General features: G+C 40.3%; 1 protein-coding gene across 1 annotated transcript in view; it reads right to left on the bottom strand.

Moving 5' to 3' along the window:
* Positions 1 to 1161: 1161 nt before the first annotated feature.
* Positions 1162 to 18036, bottom strand: part of LOC127430425 (D(1)-like dopamine receptor) — a 37845-nt gene continuing 20970 nt past the window's right edge. Inside the window, exon 2 of the mRNA XM_051680182.1 lies at positions 1162 to 1545. The gene's annotated coding sequence lies outside the window, so the exon portion shown is untranslated. The remainder of the gene's footprint in view (positions 1546 to 18036) is intronic.

The raw sequence follows: 18036 nt of genomic DNA, 5'->3' as shown, positions 1-18036 counted from the left end.
TGAAGGTTCAATTGGCTATGCCCCACAGGATGTTGAAGTGTAATTTGAATGGGAATGCTAGAAAGAGGAATTTACTGAATTGCAACTCAAAGTAATGCAACAGTCACCCAAAAGTTTTGCGACAAAGCATAAATAATTACATCATTAATTTTGACTAATTATGTTGTTTTGATTCCATGATGCATTTTTCCCCTCAGATGATAAGGCATATTCCTCATCAAGTTCATTACAGTCAAAAATTAACACCAAAACACCATCAAAAAAAATTTTAATTAAAAAAAGAAAACAAATCATACAACATTGCAAAATGTTATCAAGAAAAAAAGGTGTTCATCCACCTTGGTTATATATTTAATTTAATAATAAATGTAACTCAAAAACACAATTTTCTTCCATCATAACTAAACGTTGTCTTCAGATGACACAGAGAACAAACCCAACAAATACACAGACTGTCCAGAACATGCCAGTGTATACCATACATGAAATATGGAAGTGTGTGAGTACAGTGTATGTTTATTTCCGAAGACTGCATAGTAAATAATTTCAAAGTACAGAGTACTCTGTATACAGAAAAACAAGGAATGCAGTTGCGATAAACCGTTGTATCGGTCATACATACTTATCAGCCGAATATTGACCAAATTAAAACCACCAGCATATTGGCCATAAGCATGAAAATTTTGATATGAAAAACCAATGGTTTGTTCATAAGTTTTTCTGTATGTAATATAAGGAAATACCTACCAAAATAAATGGTATTCGAAAAAGCATGTAGATATGTTTTTTGTAATGTAAAATGTGAGTTCTGTTGTTTAGAACTGAAAAAACTAAACATTTTTCTCCACATTAACCCTTAATTCAGAAAATTCCATTCTGTGCCAGAATATGATATTCATATTACATTCATATTCATATAACATCACACACCTGAACTGTATATACCATATTGAAGAGAAGAACTAGGGCTTTCAAATGATATAAATATATGTATGATTATTTATGGCTAATCATCCTTTAACAATAAGATTTCACACAGCAATTTTTACAAAAATCTTCTCCTGCCGCCATACTTCATCAGACAACTGCATTTTCAACCATTTTATTTACAAGCTAGAGGGAAACTTAGAGTGTATGAAATATACATAATTTTGTGGGCATTGTAGAATAGCAGACAGATTAGAAATATAATCTATTGTTTAAAAGTTATGACCATTCTAGTGATTAGTGGGAAAACGGAATAAAACAAACATTTAGAATGTTAAGATACATTTCACATGACCACTCCTCAAATACTCCTTTTGAGCACCTGTAATAATAAATTGAGATTGTATCTGAAATTGAAGCACACAATCACTGAAATATACATTTTATGTGTTCAATAAAACACACACTTTATTTAATTTGAACATTAGAATTACACACGCATTGCACAGCAAAACATACAAAATCAAACTTTCGAACTATCTACAGTAAATACATTTTTAACAAAGAGTGCAGGAACAGAATATAGATAAATTCATAAATACTCAACAACTGCAATTCCTGTGGAGAGAAGAGAGGGAGAAAAGAGGGGAGGGGGAAGACAACAACACCAGTAAACACTTAAAAATAACATTAACCAAGATTAATACATGTGGTAAAAGTATTGTTCATTGTTATTTCATGTTTACTGATGTAGTTAACTAATGCTAAATAATGCAACCTTATTGTAAAGTGTTACAGAAATTGTTTATTGATAGAACAATGAATAGCTTTTGTACCTCTTTATCCATTTTTTAAAGCACAATTCTTAAGCAAAACAGTGATCCGATGGCAAAATATCAGTATCAGTGTATAGGTTTTTGTTAAAAACGGTATCGCCCCAAATTTTTCATTTCAGTGCATCCTTAGAATATACGTGTGAGTAAAACTACAAAAGTTTCCTAATGTTTCTGGAAATACCCCATATGATAGGTGTAAGATAACATGTTTATGGGTAATGCACATTGAAATGGATCATTAAAAACTACACTGACTGCAATTACTGCATATGAATTCAGTTGAATTGAATTCTACTTTAATTCAAGTACCTAAATTCAAATTACAATTCCATGTCCTGTTTGCTACTTCAGCTCAAATTCATTTTGAATCTAGGAGTTGACTTGGAATGTAAAGTACATTTTTTAATTCAGTTCTGAAAGGAGCACAACCCTACAGGCAGTGTCTTCATCCAGTATCTGGGTTGTTTCATAATTATACCAAGTGTCCACTGGGACATCGGGATCCTTGTATTTGTATCCTTCTCCTAATTCATGCATTTCTTTTAATTTATCTCTCGAACTTCTTTGAAATGTTCTTTTGTCTTCATTATCCCCGATATCTGTTAGATTATTCAAACGGAATAATGATCCCTTAACTGTGGGGCTTTTTCTGGAATAAGTAATTATTTTAATTATTCACAGGTAGAGGACAACTGTGGGCAACATTGTCCTCTTTAAGACAATCATTTTTCATCTGCGTAAACAGACCCTGCTACACAGGGACTGAATACTTAAGTTTTATTTTTGTTAAAAATAAAAAAATAAAAAATTAGCATAAAACAATAACCATATTATAAAATTATCTTTATATGTACTTAGAGCTTTGATTCAAGAAATTCAGTGCTTTGTATCTGAAAAATTTGAAAATTAGTTAAAGGGCTAGTTACCCATAAATGATCATTCTCACCCTCACTTACCCTCATTTCATTTCAAACTTACACGACTTCCTTTCTTCTGCAAAAGGAACACATATTTGATGGAGATATGAGATGAATATATCCATACAATGCAAGTCAATGAGGTCCAAAACTTTCAGGCTTCAAAAAGGACATAAAGGCAGCATAAAGGTAATCCTTATGACTCAAGTGGTTTTATACATGTCTGAGAAACAGACCAAAATATAAATCTTGACATAGTTAACCTAGGTAACTAATAACTGACCAATCGCCAGTACAGTCCCCATGGTAAGACCTGTGGTTAAATGCGTTGTTGAAGAGCACTATAGTGATAAACCCCTAAGGCTAAACCAGATGGAAACGTTATAACTGTATTAATTGCTAATGAAGCCATTAGGTATGAGATGGCCAAGCAAAGTCATTTTACCAGTGAGGAACTCAGAACTCTAGATGCCCAAGTTGCCGAGGTTGAAATTGGAAGGGTTGTAATGACATGAAAGAAAACTCCAGTTAGATTAGTAGCGCCCTTTCAAAAAATCTGGAGTTCTGGCAAACTTGCCACAAATTCACCACTCATTATTTTCACATGCAAATGAGCTTGCTATTCACCGAAAATGTTTGTCAGAAGTCTGCACCTCTATCTGGTAGTGGTGAACCTGCAGCAAACCAAAGCTCATTTGCATGTGAAACTAATGAGTGTCGAATTTGTGGCAAGTTTGCCAAAACTCTAGATTTTGTGTAAGGGCGCTGCCTCAGTTATTTATACTTCTCAACACTGCATCCCTACTGTAGAAAGTATTACCCTACTTGATATTGTGAGAACTCATTTTGTTAATTAGCTCCATCTGGCAGCAAATTGTTTTTTAAGTGGCTCAACTTTTCAAAATTAGGATCTTTCTTTGTTCCTCTTTTGCTCATAGGCAAAGGACCCAAACACAGTTTGATAAAGGGTGTGGTATATTAAAAACAACAGACTGCATAGGTTAATTTGCATACAACTGTGTGTTAACAGTTGAACTGAGGTGAGGCAACACTCAATAAAGTCCCTCAAGACGACTGCCGCCAGATGACAGAACATGATTTATTAGAGACCCTCTTTGAAAGAACACTGAGTCCAGTGTGATGATAACTCACCTCTAAGTCTATGGACAATTAATTGACAACTATAAAGCAGATTTGTTGACATCATAGAGACTGTCAGCTTTATTAGGCTGATAGGCCATTGGTGAAATGAGGCATGGCATACCAATGAGAAGAGGCTTGGAACAGCTGGCCAACCAAAGAGCCAGTGTCACACAAGCAATTATAACAGAAACTTTGGCCCGGTCTGTTAAAGGCCCCACAGTCTTATAAAGTCCAATCATAACACATCCTAAGTGCTGTGTTGAGTTAGCTACTATAGTTTGCCAAGCAACAAGTTACTCAGAATTTAAACCAATAAACTACAGTCAGGCTAAAAGTGGTTTTATAGCTACAATCAGGACCATAGCTAGTGGGGTGAAAGGTGGAAACAATTCTAGGCGCTTGCCAGGGTGAACATTCAGGAAACGTTCTACTGGCAGCTAAACACCTTCCTACTGCCATTGGTCCACGCCATCGGTAGGTGTGACCTGGAGCTCCACATACTTTGAGGCCGATAACTGGTTACCAGTTACGTTGGGTGCTTCTCAAACAAAAGGCTGAAGCCTTGTAAAGATGTGTTCTTCCTAAACCAGTCCTTCTGAAGCTGTAGGCTAGATACGGTCTAGTAAGTCCGAATGGCTACGTCATAAATGTTTCTGCCTCCACGATCATGGCATGAAAATTTCGAAAATAATTTTTTTGTGAACCACTACAACTACTTTGTAGAAATGGAGGAAGTCACCAGGAGATTGCACATCCGTTTGATTTGTTTTTCAATATTTTCTTTTTTTTAAAATCTGAACTGTGCAAAGTTTATGAACGGTTCATAAACTGTCTGGACGAGCTGATTCACTGGAATTAATCAAACTTTTAGTTTTACCATGCTATACTGCTTTTTGTTGAGGAAAAAAAGTAGCTGGTTACAAGAAAAGCTACACTATTTTGAAAAATGCTGAATTAATATCATGCTACTGAATAAATAGGTTGCAACACTACACTGTGTCTACAAAGTGCGTACTCGTGGCTACTATCTTACTGCTAGATAACGAGTTCCCTTGAAGTTCTCTGTGTGTGTGTGTGTGTTCAGTATTACACTCTTGATTATGCAGTGTATCTAGGCAGGACTTCCATATCACATCACAGTGAGGGTCTCCCTCCAGGGCTTCCCCTCTGGGTCACCAAAAGACCTGCAGCCTTGATTCATCTCATTATAATTCAGACATGCTTGCACCTATGCTGTAACACTTTCAATTAGAAAGACCAAAATCACCAAAGTCCTGACACAGACCTTATGAACACAGTCCAAATGATGCGGTTGGCTCACAGCGTTTATTTATTTTATTTTTTTATGTTGTCTGAATGTGTAGTGTGTACTTAAAAAACTACATTTTGATTAAACGTCCTTTAAAACTGTATTAAATGGGTCATAAATGAAACATGTAATTTAACTTGATCTTTTTAATTAAAAGAGTTTAATATACAATGAAAACATACTGTGGGAAAACATACTAAAACCCTAAGAGCACTACATCTTAAGTGCAGTGCAGTGGTATGCAATACATCATGCACAAAGTCATCGGGCATGGTCATGGACTGTACATGCTCAAGTCTTAAGGTTTAAACTAACGCAAGTATGTTAACGCAGTCGCTTCTTGCCATGCAAGCTTGATTTTGTGCATTGTCACATTCCAAAATGTGGAAGAATGCAATTTAGAACACAATGCATATACACATTGCATTCTCAACGTTGCCGCAAGGGGCAATATAGTGGACATAAGTGCGAACTGTCAGCTTACCTGAATAATAACACTTCCAGATTAAAGGCACAGACTTTTGAAGGTAACGCTATCGCAATGCACTTGTGATTCCTGAAGTCCTGAAGAGCACGCAAGTCAACAAGTCCAAAAGTGTCATAGAAACATCACAAAATGACGTGGTTTAGGTTTAAGGTTTATGGTAGGTTTTGTTGATTTAAAGCTCAATAAAGCATTAACCTTAAAAACATTTACTGTTACTCGCTTATGGCACCACACAGTGGACATTTCACCTCGGAACTGCCGCAATACGTGTTATGAACCATGTAATGTCACATTGCAAAAATATCACCACATTCATGTAATTTTCATGAGATCAGTTGGCAAGAATAGATGGTTCTCATATGCATAGATGGTGCATTGTCCTATTTCTCACAAAAATAGCAAATTAAGCTTAGTGCTACTTCATTTATATTGACCACCCATATCTTTTTGTAAATGCACTCACAGTTTGTGTGTATATGGCCACAGATTGTGCGAGCACTCCACACCATGAAACTGTTATTATGATCTTGGATGTAGAAAAGATAACAATACTGTTAAATACCAGAAAAATGCAAAGCTATTATTGCTGTTAGCATGACAGTCTAGAGCAGGGGTCGGGAACCTATGGCTTGCAAGCCACAAGTGGCTCTTTGTTAAAAACGAACGCAACTCTGCAGGTTCGGTAATATATATCTTTGTATTAAAGAAACAAAGACAAAAGTGATTAAATCATAAAGTAATACAAGACACGTTTACCTTGAATCTAAAATTGAGTTCTATTTTATTGTCTTTAGGCAGCATTAACTGTATTACCACAATGCAATACAAACACATTCGAATAAGAACACACATTTGGCAGTATTTTTTGGGAACACAAGGTAATTTATTAGGTTTATTTATTATGATAATTATTATAATTATCTTTACATTTATAATTGTCTTTAGTTCTTAATTTGTAGGCTATTAGTAATTTTGCACCTGGTGTCATTGACAGATGCTTGCGTGATAGCAAATGGGGCCATTGGAGATGGTAAATGTTTGGATTTGGGGAGGTGGTTATATATAAGATCTTTTAATCACTTTGTTATTTTAATTGCTTTTTCATTTTGTTTAAAGTGAAATTTGAATTTAGAAATGTTTTTTGTTTAAGTTTTCCATGTTTCAATAAATTAATTACATTTTTAAAGCAAAATCAATAAAGCAAAAATATTCACCGACCCTTGGCAGGGGTGTTGACCATATAATCTGATATCACAATATTTTAAAGGCGATTATCGTTAAAATATTTTTTACATATTGCCCAGCCCAAAAGGGAAGTTACATTTTTCATGAACAATTGTAAAATGAAGTAATTTTATGGAAAACCGCACAAACACATATACTCAATTCCATATTGCAACATGTTACCTATTAATTTTTGCATATTTGTTTGTTTTTGAGTAGTCTATGGGCAATATAAACATTTTATTTTATTGAAAAACTTTGTTTTTTAAAATAGGTAATTATTTGTTTGTGCTATGGATCTTTCAAAAAAATATATCAACCAAAAATGGGCTCCTTAGTGAAAAAAGGTTCCAGACCCCTGGCATACACAGTAACTAGCGATAAGAGTAAGATGTGGAAGACATTTGTTAGTTGTGTGTAGCACCTACAGTTTTGCATATCCATTCCAACATAAATCCTGTAGTTCAATAATGGTAAAGTATGCCGCTAGCAGCGTTTGTGAGTTTGATTCCCAAAAACGAATAAAAATAATTGACTGAAGTTTATTTTCAATAAAATCTCTGATGCTTCAGTCTAATCTTATTAGTTATTATGACACATTTCAGCATGAATTGTTATGTGAACGTATAACAATTTAATGCAAGCTTTGCAAAGAGGTAGTTATTGAAGGATGGAACAGTGCCATTTGTATTGGATACAATAGCAAACCTGCAACCTGTCAGCACTGTTTCTCATTTCACATGTGAAGAAAGTGATCACATATAAGTCTTAAAAGCACATCAGCAAAAAACAGTCAGTTTAATCATTCTGGTCAGAGAGGGTATGGAAAACGGTCATGAAAAACTAAATTATGATTTATGAAATTATGAAAAAGGTATGATAAGGCCACCTTTAATAATAAACTATTCCTCTCTCTTTGAAACTATATTACATGGGTTTGTTTTACAAAAGAATATATATATATATATATGATGTTGATGTTTCGGAAGGAAATTGGTACTTTAATTCACCAAAGTGGCATTCAACTGATCACAAAGTAGAGTCAGGACATTACTTATGTAAAAAAAAAAAACAGCACCATCACTATTTGAAAAAAAGTCCTTTTTGATCAAATCTAGACAGGCCCCATTTCCAGCAGCCATCACTCCAACACCTTATCCTTGAGTAATCATGCTAAATTGCTAATTTGGTGCTAGAAAATCACTTGCCATTATATCAAACACAGTTGAAAGCTATTTGGTTCGTTAAATGAAGCTCAACGTTGTCTTTGTGTTTGTTTTTGACTTGCCACAGTATGCAATAGACTGACATGTCTTAAGGTCGATATTAGGTCAAAAATGGCAAAAAAGATACAGCTTTCTCTAGAAACTCATCAGTCAATCATTGTTTTGAGGAATGAAGGCTATACAATGCTTGAAATTGCCAAAAAAACTGAAGATTTCATACAAAGGTGTACACTGCAGTCTTCAAAGACAAAGGACAAATGGCTCTAACAAGGACAGAAAGAGATGTGGAAGGCCAGATGTACAACTAAACAGGAGGATAAGTACATCAGAGTCTCTAGTTTGAGAAATAGACTCCTCACATGTCCTCAGCTGACAGCTTCATTGAATTCTACCCGCTCAACACCAGTTACATGTACAACAGTAAAGAGAAGACTCAGGGGTGCAGGCCTTATGGGAAGAATTGCAAAGAAAAAGCCACTTTTGAAACAGAAAAACAAAAAGAAAAGTTTAGAGTGGGCAAAGAAACACAGACATCAGACAACAGATAATTGGAAAAGAGTGTTATGGATCTTAACCCCACTGAGCTTTTGTGTGATCAGCTAGACTGTGAGGTGCGTGAGAAGTGCCTGACAAAACAGCCACATCTATGGCAAGTGCTACAGGAGTATCTGGACAAACTGACAGCTAGAATGCCAAGGATCTGCAAAGATGTCATTGCTGCATGTGGAGGATATTTTGATGAGAACTCTTTGAAGTAGTTTAAGAAGTTCTGAAATTGTTTTTCAAATTGTAATAGTAATTTTTCACGTTATTAATGTCCTGACTATACATTGTGATCAGTTGAATGCCACTTTGGTGAATAAAAGTACCAATTTCTTACCATAAGTGCAAAATCTGTACATTATTTCAAGCTTTTGGCCGGCAGTGTGTATATATATATATATATATATATATATATATATATAAACTCAGCAAAAAAAGAAATGTCAAATCAAATCACTTTATTGTCACACAGCCATATACACAAGTGCAATGGTGTGTGAAATTCTTGGGTGCAGTTCCGATCAACATAGCAGTCGTGACAGTGATGAGACATATACCAATTTACAATAACATCAAATTAACACAACACAATTTAAACATCTGTTATACACATAATTACACTCAACAATATACAAATAATAACATACACTGTACAGTATACAATACGCTGTTTTTTTTTTTTTTTTACTATATAGATACACATTATTCAATGAAAATTAAAAATAAAAATATATATAAAAAAAGTATATATATATATATATATATATATATATATATATATATATATATATATATATATATATAATGTACAGTATTGTACTGTATTGACATTCAGGCTGTCGGTTGATAGTCAGTTGTTAAGAGAGAACATAATATAATAATAATAATATAATTTATGACAGTCCGGTGTGAGATATAAGAGTAAGGGTAATAAAGTGCAGTGCTGATGTATTTTGATCGTGGGAGATCAAGAGTTCAGAAGTCTGATTGCTTGGGGGAAGAAGCTATCATGGAGTCGGCTGGTGCGGGTCCTGATGCTGCGATACCGCCTACCTGATTGTAGCAGTGAGAACAGCCCATGGCTCGGGTGGCTGGAGTCTCTGATGATCCTCCGAGCTTTTTTCACACACCGCCTTGTATATATTTCTTGGAGGGAGGGAAGCTCACCTCCGATGATGTGTCTGGCAGTTCGCACCACCCTTTGCAGTGCTTTGCGGTTGTGGGCGGTGCTATTGCCGTACCAGGCGGAGATACAGCCAGTCAGGATTCTCTCCACAGTGCAGGTGTAGAACCATGTGAGGATGTGGCAGTTCATTCCAAACTTCCTCAGCCGTCTCAGGAAGAAGAGGCGCTGATGAGCCTTCTTCACAACGACTTCAGTGTGGATGGACCATGTGAGTTCCTCAGTGATGTGGACACCCAGGAACTTGAAGCTGCTGACTCTCAAATGTCCTCTCACTTTCAACTGCTTTTATTTTCAGCAAACTTAACATGTGTAAATATTTGTATGAACATAAAAAGATTCAACAACCAAGACATAAACTGAACAATTTTCACAGACATGTGACTAACAGAAATTGAATAATGTGTCCCTGAACAAAGGGGGGGGGGGCCACCAGCTGCATTAAGTACTGCAGTACATCTCCTCCTCATGGACTGCACCAGATTTGCCAATTCTTGCAGTGAGATGTTACCCCACTCTTCCACCAAAGCACTTGCAAGTTCCCGGATCCTGGGGGGAATGGCCCTAGCCCTCACCCTGCAATCCAACAGGTCCTAGACTTGCTCAATAGGACTGAGATCCGGGCTCTTTGCTGGCCATGGCAGAACACTGACATTCCTGTCTTGCAGGAAATCACGCACAGAACGAGCAGTGTGGCTGGTGGCATTGTCATGCTGGAGGGTCATGTCAGAATGAGCCTGCAGGAAGGGTACCACATGAGGGAGGAGGACGTCTTCCCTGTAACGCACAGCATTGAGATTGCCTGCAGTGACAACAAGCTCAGTCCGATGATGCTGTGACACACCGCCCCAGACCATGACAGACCCTCCACCTCCAAATCAATCACGCTCCAGAGTACAGGCCTCGGTGTAACGCTCATTCTTTCGACAATAAATGTGAGTCCGACCATCACCCCTGGTGAGACAAAACCGCAACTCGTCAGTGAAGAGCACTTTTTGCCAGTCCTGTCTGGTCCAGCAAAGGTGGGTTTGTGCCCATAGATGACGTTGTTGCTGGTGATGTCAGGCCAACAAGCCCTCAGTCCAGCCTCTCTCAGCATATTGCGGACAGTCTGAGCACTGATGGAGGGACTGTGCATTCCTGGTGTAACTCAGGCAGTTGTTGTTGCCATCCTGTACCTGTCCCGCAGGTGTGATATTCAGATGTACCAATCCTGTGCAGGTGTTGTTACACGTGGTCTGCCACTGCGAGGATGATCAGCTGTCCTTCCTGTCTCCCTGTAGCACTGTCTTTGGCGTCTCACAGTATGGGCATTGCAATTTATTGCCCTGGCCACATCTGCAGTCCTCATGCCTCCATGCAGGGACCCTGGGCATCTTTCTTTTGGTGTTTTTCAGAGTTAGCAGAAAGGTCTCTTTAGTGTCCTAAGTTTTTATAACTGTGACCTTAATTGCCTACCATCTGTAAGCTGTTAGTGTCTTAACGACCGTTCCACAGGTGCATGTTCATTAATTGTTTATGGTTCCCTTTACAATAAAGATCAGTAAAGTTATTTGGATTTTTACAAAATTATCTTTAAAATACAGTGTCCTGAAAAATGGACGTTTCTTTTTTTGCTGAGTTATATATATATATATAAGCTTGTGGTGGACTTCAGGAGAAAAGACAGAGAACACAGTCCAATCACCATCAATGGAGCACCAGTGGAGAGAGTCAGCAGCTTCAAGTTCCTGGGTGTCCACATCACTGAGGAACTCACATGGTCCGTCCACACTGAAGTCGTTGTGAAGAAGGCTCATCAGCGCCTCTTCTTCCTGAGACGGCTGAGGAAGTTTGGAATGAACCGCCACATCCTCACACGGTTCTACACCTGCACTGTGGAGAGCATCCTGACTGGCTGTATCTCCGCCTGGTACGGCAATAGCACTGCCCACAACCGCAAAGCACTGCAAAGGGTGGTGCGAACTGCCAAACACATCATCGGAGGTGAGCTTCCCTCCCTCCAGGAAATATATACAAGGCGGTGTGTGAAAAAAGCTCGGAGGATCATCAGAGACTCCAGCCACCCGAGCCATGGGCTGTTCTCACTGCTACAATCAGGTAGGCGGTATCGCAGCATCAGGACCCGCACCAGCCGACTCCATGATAGCTTCTTCCCCCAAGCAATCAGACTTCTGAACTCTTGATCTCCCACGATCAAAATACATCAGCCCTGCACTTTATTACTCTTTTATCTCACACCGGACTGTCATAAATTATATTACTGTTATTATATTATGTTCTCTCTTAACAACTGACTATCAACCGACAGCCTGAATGTCAATACAGTACAATACTGTACATTCTATATATATATACTTTTTTCATATATATTTTAATTTTTATTGAATAATGTGTATCTACATAGTATCTATATAGTAAAAAACAAAAAAAAAAAAAAAACAGCATATTGTATACTGTACAGTGTATGTTATTATTTGTATATTGTTGAGTGTAATTGTGTATAACAGATGTTTAAATTGTGTTGTGTTAATTTGATGTTTTAAGTTGAGTGTAATTATGTATAACAGATGTTTAAATTGTGTTGTGTTAATTTGATGTTTTAAGTCGAGTTTAATTATGTATAACAGATGTTTAAATTGCGTTGTGTTAATTTGATGTTATTGTAAATTGGTATATGTCTCATCACTGTCACGACTGCTATGTTGATCGGAACTGCACCCAAGAATTTCACACACCATTGCACTTGTGTATATGGCTGTGTGACAATAAAGTGATTTGATTTGATTTGATTGATATGTATGTATATTATAGGATATACCTCATAAATTAGTATAACAATGACCAATGCTATACCATCTATACAGTAAGTGATTTGCAGTGTATCATCATTTGTCTCCATTGCTGCTGTGGTGTTGTCTGATAATTGTGCAGCTTATTCAATTTGTGCGTGAGAATATGTATGATCACCTGCAGGCTGATGAGTCACACTGATTTTGCAGCTCATTCATTGTTAAGACTAAGCTGCCCTCTGCTACAGCTAGTTTGCATTAATTCATTATCCGTTTGCTGGATTTTATTATTTAATCATCATTCTAATGTTGTGGGTGTACTAGGAAACAGGCTGGAGATTTACTGGCTGAAGAAGTGTATTTGAACTGTCGATCGGGTGTTTGACACATACAGGAATGGAAGGTACTGTATATACCCAATACCCAAGCTACACTTCCTTCTTCATTTAACTTTTCAGAGACCGATATGGGATATTCATTTTAAGAGATGCAAACAGAAGCAGCCAGTTATTTTTAAAGATATGCTTAGTGCAAAACATAAAACTAATTATAGAAAAAGAGGAAAGAGGCAGAACGCAATTAATCATGCCTATCGTGTGTAAAATCTATCAGAGAAATTAACATTTGAAGAACATGTAACTTTGTGCTTTAACGAACCGTGTCAGCAGGGGGCAGTCAGCACGCCTCAACAAACCTTAAAGAATGAGAGGCGCTCACACAGAACATGTGCTTGACAGCTTGATGAAGCACAACATAATGCAGCGATCTTGAGACACAATTTTCAAAGTTTCAAATGCTTTTAACTTGCGCCGTTTATGATGATGAAAACAATGAGATGCTCCAAAAGTGTCCGTCTGATGAATATGTACTACAAAGACCAACTAAATATAAGGCACAGACTAAACACGTCCTCTGAGAACAGGACAGATTGACAAACTCAGATGCAAAATGCATTGCTGTCGACTGTATGTATGTATTTAATATTTATTCTAATTTAAGTGTATTATTCATATTGAACTATCTTCATTTGGGGGTCTTTCTCAGAAATCATTGATATACTGTATGTGATTAATTGTGATTAATTTGATGAATTAATTGGCTGGTCATGTAATTCATTAATTTAAAAATTTGAATTGATTGACAGCCCTACAAAAAAATACCATTTTTAATAATGTTTTTTTTTTTTGTTACTTTATTGGTGAAAGTATTCTTAAAAACCCTTAAAACAAAATTGTCAATTTAAGCTTGTTTTCTTCACCTGTTTTCACTCATGTATACTTAAAACAAGTGGAAAAACAGAATGAACATGTATAAAAAAAATAAATAAACAAATGAAGATATATTATATGAAAACAAGTCTAAATATCTTAGATAGTTTTGGTTCTCAGGTAAATTTATTTTTACATTTTCTTACTGGAAAACTAGTAAAATAGACTAATTAAAAACTTATTAGGAACACATTTTTTGCAGTATGCAGTTATGCACAAAGAAGTGTTTTAGTCGAATGCATTTCCACTAATTTAGAAAATGTGGAGGTGCTTGTCTGTACAAAACTTGCCACCACGAGTGGTGTTCTAGTTGGTTGCTAAAGTGTTCTATGCAGTTGCTATGATCTTCTTAGTGGTTACTAGCACTATTAGTACTTAAGGTATTATTTATGGCTATAGCACAAATGGTGTGGGACAAGTTTCTGCCCAAGTGTAATAATTAGAGTTAGAGGTTTGTTCAATTTCTAAACATCCTCGATAAATACTGTCAAAATTGTTCCTTGCTCCTTTTGAATCAAACTGCATCAAAAAATGCAATCTTGAACTTGGGTTTTTTTAAGAGCACAGAAAAGGGAAAAAAAATGTTCTGAGCATGCTCAATTATTATTGAGGTATTATATTCATCAGAGAAATTGCCATGTTCTTTTTCATCTCAACAGCACACAGCACAGATAATCTTGACCCAGCCACTGTCTTTATGTCTGACTTTCTCATAGGCACAAGTCCAACTCGTGTACAGCTGTAGAAGCTGTCATTCAGTAATCTGTTATGATCAGGCCTGCCTGTACAGCACAGCACATTGCAGATAGAGTGTCTCATCAAGTTAATCTCATTAATATTCATGAGCAGAAATGGCGATATCCATTCATCCCTGCTAGGATGCAATATTCTATTTTACAAAGCCATTGAATGACAAGTAGAAGAGGAACAAATGACAAACGCTCAAGTTTGAAGTTAAGAGAAGTTAAGATTAAAGGTGTCATACTGTTGTGTTTTAATGTTCTACAAGCATCCTTGAGTTTTCAAATTCCTATCTGTCACTCACTCGACGTTGTGTCGATGTAGTGACACTAGGGGTTGCTCTTGGGAGCTCCAAACACCACCTGATCTTTGAGAAAAGGCCAATGGGAATTGGCGAGTGGAATTTGCATGCCACTCCCCCGGACATATGGGTATAAATGGAGCTGGCTCGCAACCACTCATTCAGATTTTTTTCATTGGAGCCGAGTGGTGTTGAGCAGCGAGTTCCACTGCCGTCCCATTCACCTCATATCGAGAAGAGTATGCTGTTGGATATACGGCGCATTTCAGCGGCTTTCTCCCCCTCTGCACGATTGATGCAGAGTACGCCCCTGGGTGCTTCGACAGCTTAGAGAGTGTATATTCTTGCAAATAAAAGAGCATATTTCCTCTAAAAGAGCGTGCACTGACGGAGAGCGTCTTTTTAAAGATGTCTTTCCGTCTGTGTGTAATTCCTGGTTGTGGTCGCTATCTCTCCGCCTCTGACGGCCACAAGCGCTGTCTCATGTGTCTGGGCCGAAGTCACGTTGAGGCGCCGTTCGTGGATGGTTCATGTTCTCACTGCAAGAACATGACCATGGCAACGTTGCGGTCGCGGCTTTCCTTCTTCCGGGGGAAAGCCGCTCCAGCCGCTCCCCTCCCCGGGCCGTCTACCTATGGGTACGAGGCCGGGTCGGTGAGCGCTGGGGCCGATTTGGGGACCTCAATGGGAGTGGTTCCGCCTGGTAATCCCCCACAGACCTCCCATTCCCTGGTACGCTCATTTGCCCCGGTCGAGTTCTGGGATGAGACAGGCAGCTCGCCTCAGGGCAAGTTTAATGTCTCTTTCAGAGCACATGAGCAGGATGGAGAGCGGGTTGGTGCAGTCGGACGCTGAGGACTCGACTGGGCTTCCAACTTCAGGTGTGACCGCCTAGTCTGAGGCTGACACAGAGCTGACCGCCATGCTTGCCCGGGCCGCCGTGAGTGTCGGGCTGGATTGGAACCCTCCACCCTGCCCTGAGCCCTCGTGGCTTGACGATTAGTTCCTGGGTTCGGAGCACCACTCACGGCCATGACCTGGCCTGGTTCCATTCTTCCCGGAGGTGCACGAAGAACTCACAAAGTTGTGGCTGGCACCTTTTACTGCCCGGACCCGATTTCTGGGTTCATCCGCTCTCACTACCCTTGACGGTGCGGGCACTCAGGCAGGAGATGTCCACCTTGGTGATCCAGGAGCGCCACCTTTGGCTGAACCTGGTAAAGATGAAGGAGGCCGACAAGGTCAGCTTCCTCAATGCTCCCGTCTCCCAGGTTGGCCTATTCGGTGACACTGTTGAGGACTTCGCCCAGCAGCTCTCAGTGGTGAAGAAGCAGATGGAGGCGATTCAACACATCCTGCCCCGGCGCAGTTCAAGGTCCCAAACCCTGTCTGCTCGCTGCCGAGGGTGTCCCCCTGCGGCTGCAACTCAGGCAGCTCCGCCCCAGTCCGAGCCCTGGCGTAGAGCACCCCGCAGGAAGCTGACACCCCCTGTCTCACAGCCCGGTGCTAAGAGCCCCAGGAAGGGCCCCAAGTGCCCCTGAGACGGACAACCCAGGGAAGAAGAGGCCTGCTGGAACCCTGGAGCTGGTATCCAGACCACTCCGTCCCCTGGTGGAGGGCCGGAAGGAGAATCCTGTGTTCCCTTTTGTTTGTTTTCGCCACACGCCCGAGGGGCTGTGGTACCCACATTCTCAAAGAAAGAGCAGTTTCCTCACTCCCTGGGTCACACAGCCGGTGTTTACGGCCATTGTTATCACGACAGCCAGACACCGAACACTCGCGGCCACTACTAACACGGGCCCCCCGCCTTCGTGCACCCGTCCACGGCACGTCCACGGTCAGGCTGTCACGACGTGCGGCAAGGGCGCTCAGCCCCCTCCCCCGTCGCTGACCAGTCCTATGCTGGGTATACGAAGGGAGGTAAGTGCTTTGATGTTTCCCTCAGCACAGCCACAAGCTCGAGATGTGAGGCTCCTCCCCGCCGTGAGGCCCCACCCACAGGTAAGTCAAACATGGTCATCCCCTTGGTGCCCCTCGTGCGGAGTTTGGAGGCATGGCTAGCACTCTCCAACCCATCGTACTGGCTGGCCAGGACGATCCGACTCAGCTATGCGATTCAGTTTGCCCGGCGCCCGCTCGCGTTCAGTGGCATTCACTTCACCTCAGTGAGGGGCGAGAACGCCGCTGCCCTCCGTGCAGAGATCGCGAGCCTTCTGTGGAAGGATGCGATAGAGCCGGTCCCTCCAGCCGAGATGAAGAAAGGGTTCTACAGCCCCTACTTCATCAAAGAAAGGCAGTGGGTTGCGGCCAATCTTGGACCTGCAAGTACTGAACCGGGCCCTGCACAGACTCCTGTTTAAGATGCTGACTCAGAAACGCATTCTGTCATGCATTCGGCATCAAGATTGGTTTGCGGCGGTAGACCTGAAGTACGCTTACTTCCATGTTTCGGTTTTACCTCGGCACAGACCCTTCCTGCCGTTCGCATTCGAGGGCCAGTCATATCCGTACAAGGTCCTACCCTTCGGTCTGTCCCTGTTGCCTCACATCTTCACGAAAGTCACAGAGGCAACCCTTGCCCCACTAAGGGAAGTGGGCATCCGCATCCTCAATTATCTCGACGACTGGCTGATTCTAGCCCGCTCTCGAGACCTGTTGTGTGCGTACAGGGACCTGGTGCTCAGGCACCTCAGTAGGTTGGGGCTTCGGGTCAACTGGGAAAGGAGCAAGCTCTCCCCGGTTCAGAGCATCTCTTTCCCAGGATGGAGTTGGACTCGGTATCCATGATGGCGCACCTCTCGGACGAGCGTGCGCAGTCGGTGCTGAACTGCCTGAAGTTGTTATGGCAGAGGACAGCGGTCCCACTGAAATACTTTCAGAGGCTCCTGGGACATATGTCGTCCTCAAACGCAACCACTCGGGTTGATGCATATGAGACCGCTCCAGCACTGGCTTCAGACCCGAGATGGGTATGGTGCCATGGCGTGCATCGCATGGCCATCACACCGATCTGCTGCCGCACGTTCAGCCCTTGGATAGACCTTGCATTTTTGCAGGCAGTTGTCCCCTTACAGCAAGTGTCCAGGCGCATCGTAGTTACGACAGACGCCTCCAAGATAGGCCAGGGTGCCGTGTGCAA

This window comes from Myxocyprinus asiaticus, chromosome 40 (assembly GCF_019703515.2).
Source record: "Myxocyprinus asiaticus isolate MX2 ecotype Aquarium Trade chromosome 40, UBuf_Myxa_2, whole genome shotgun sequence".
Classification (NCBI taxonomy): Eukaryota; Metazoa; Chordata; class Actinopteri; order Cypriniformes; family Catostomidae; genus Myxocyprinus; species Myxocyprinus asiaticus.
The sequence above is the reverse complement of the archived record's forward strand: the minus strand, read 5'-3'. Positions and strand labels throughout refer to the sequence as shown.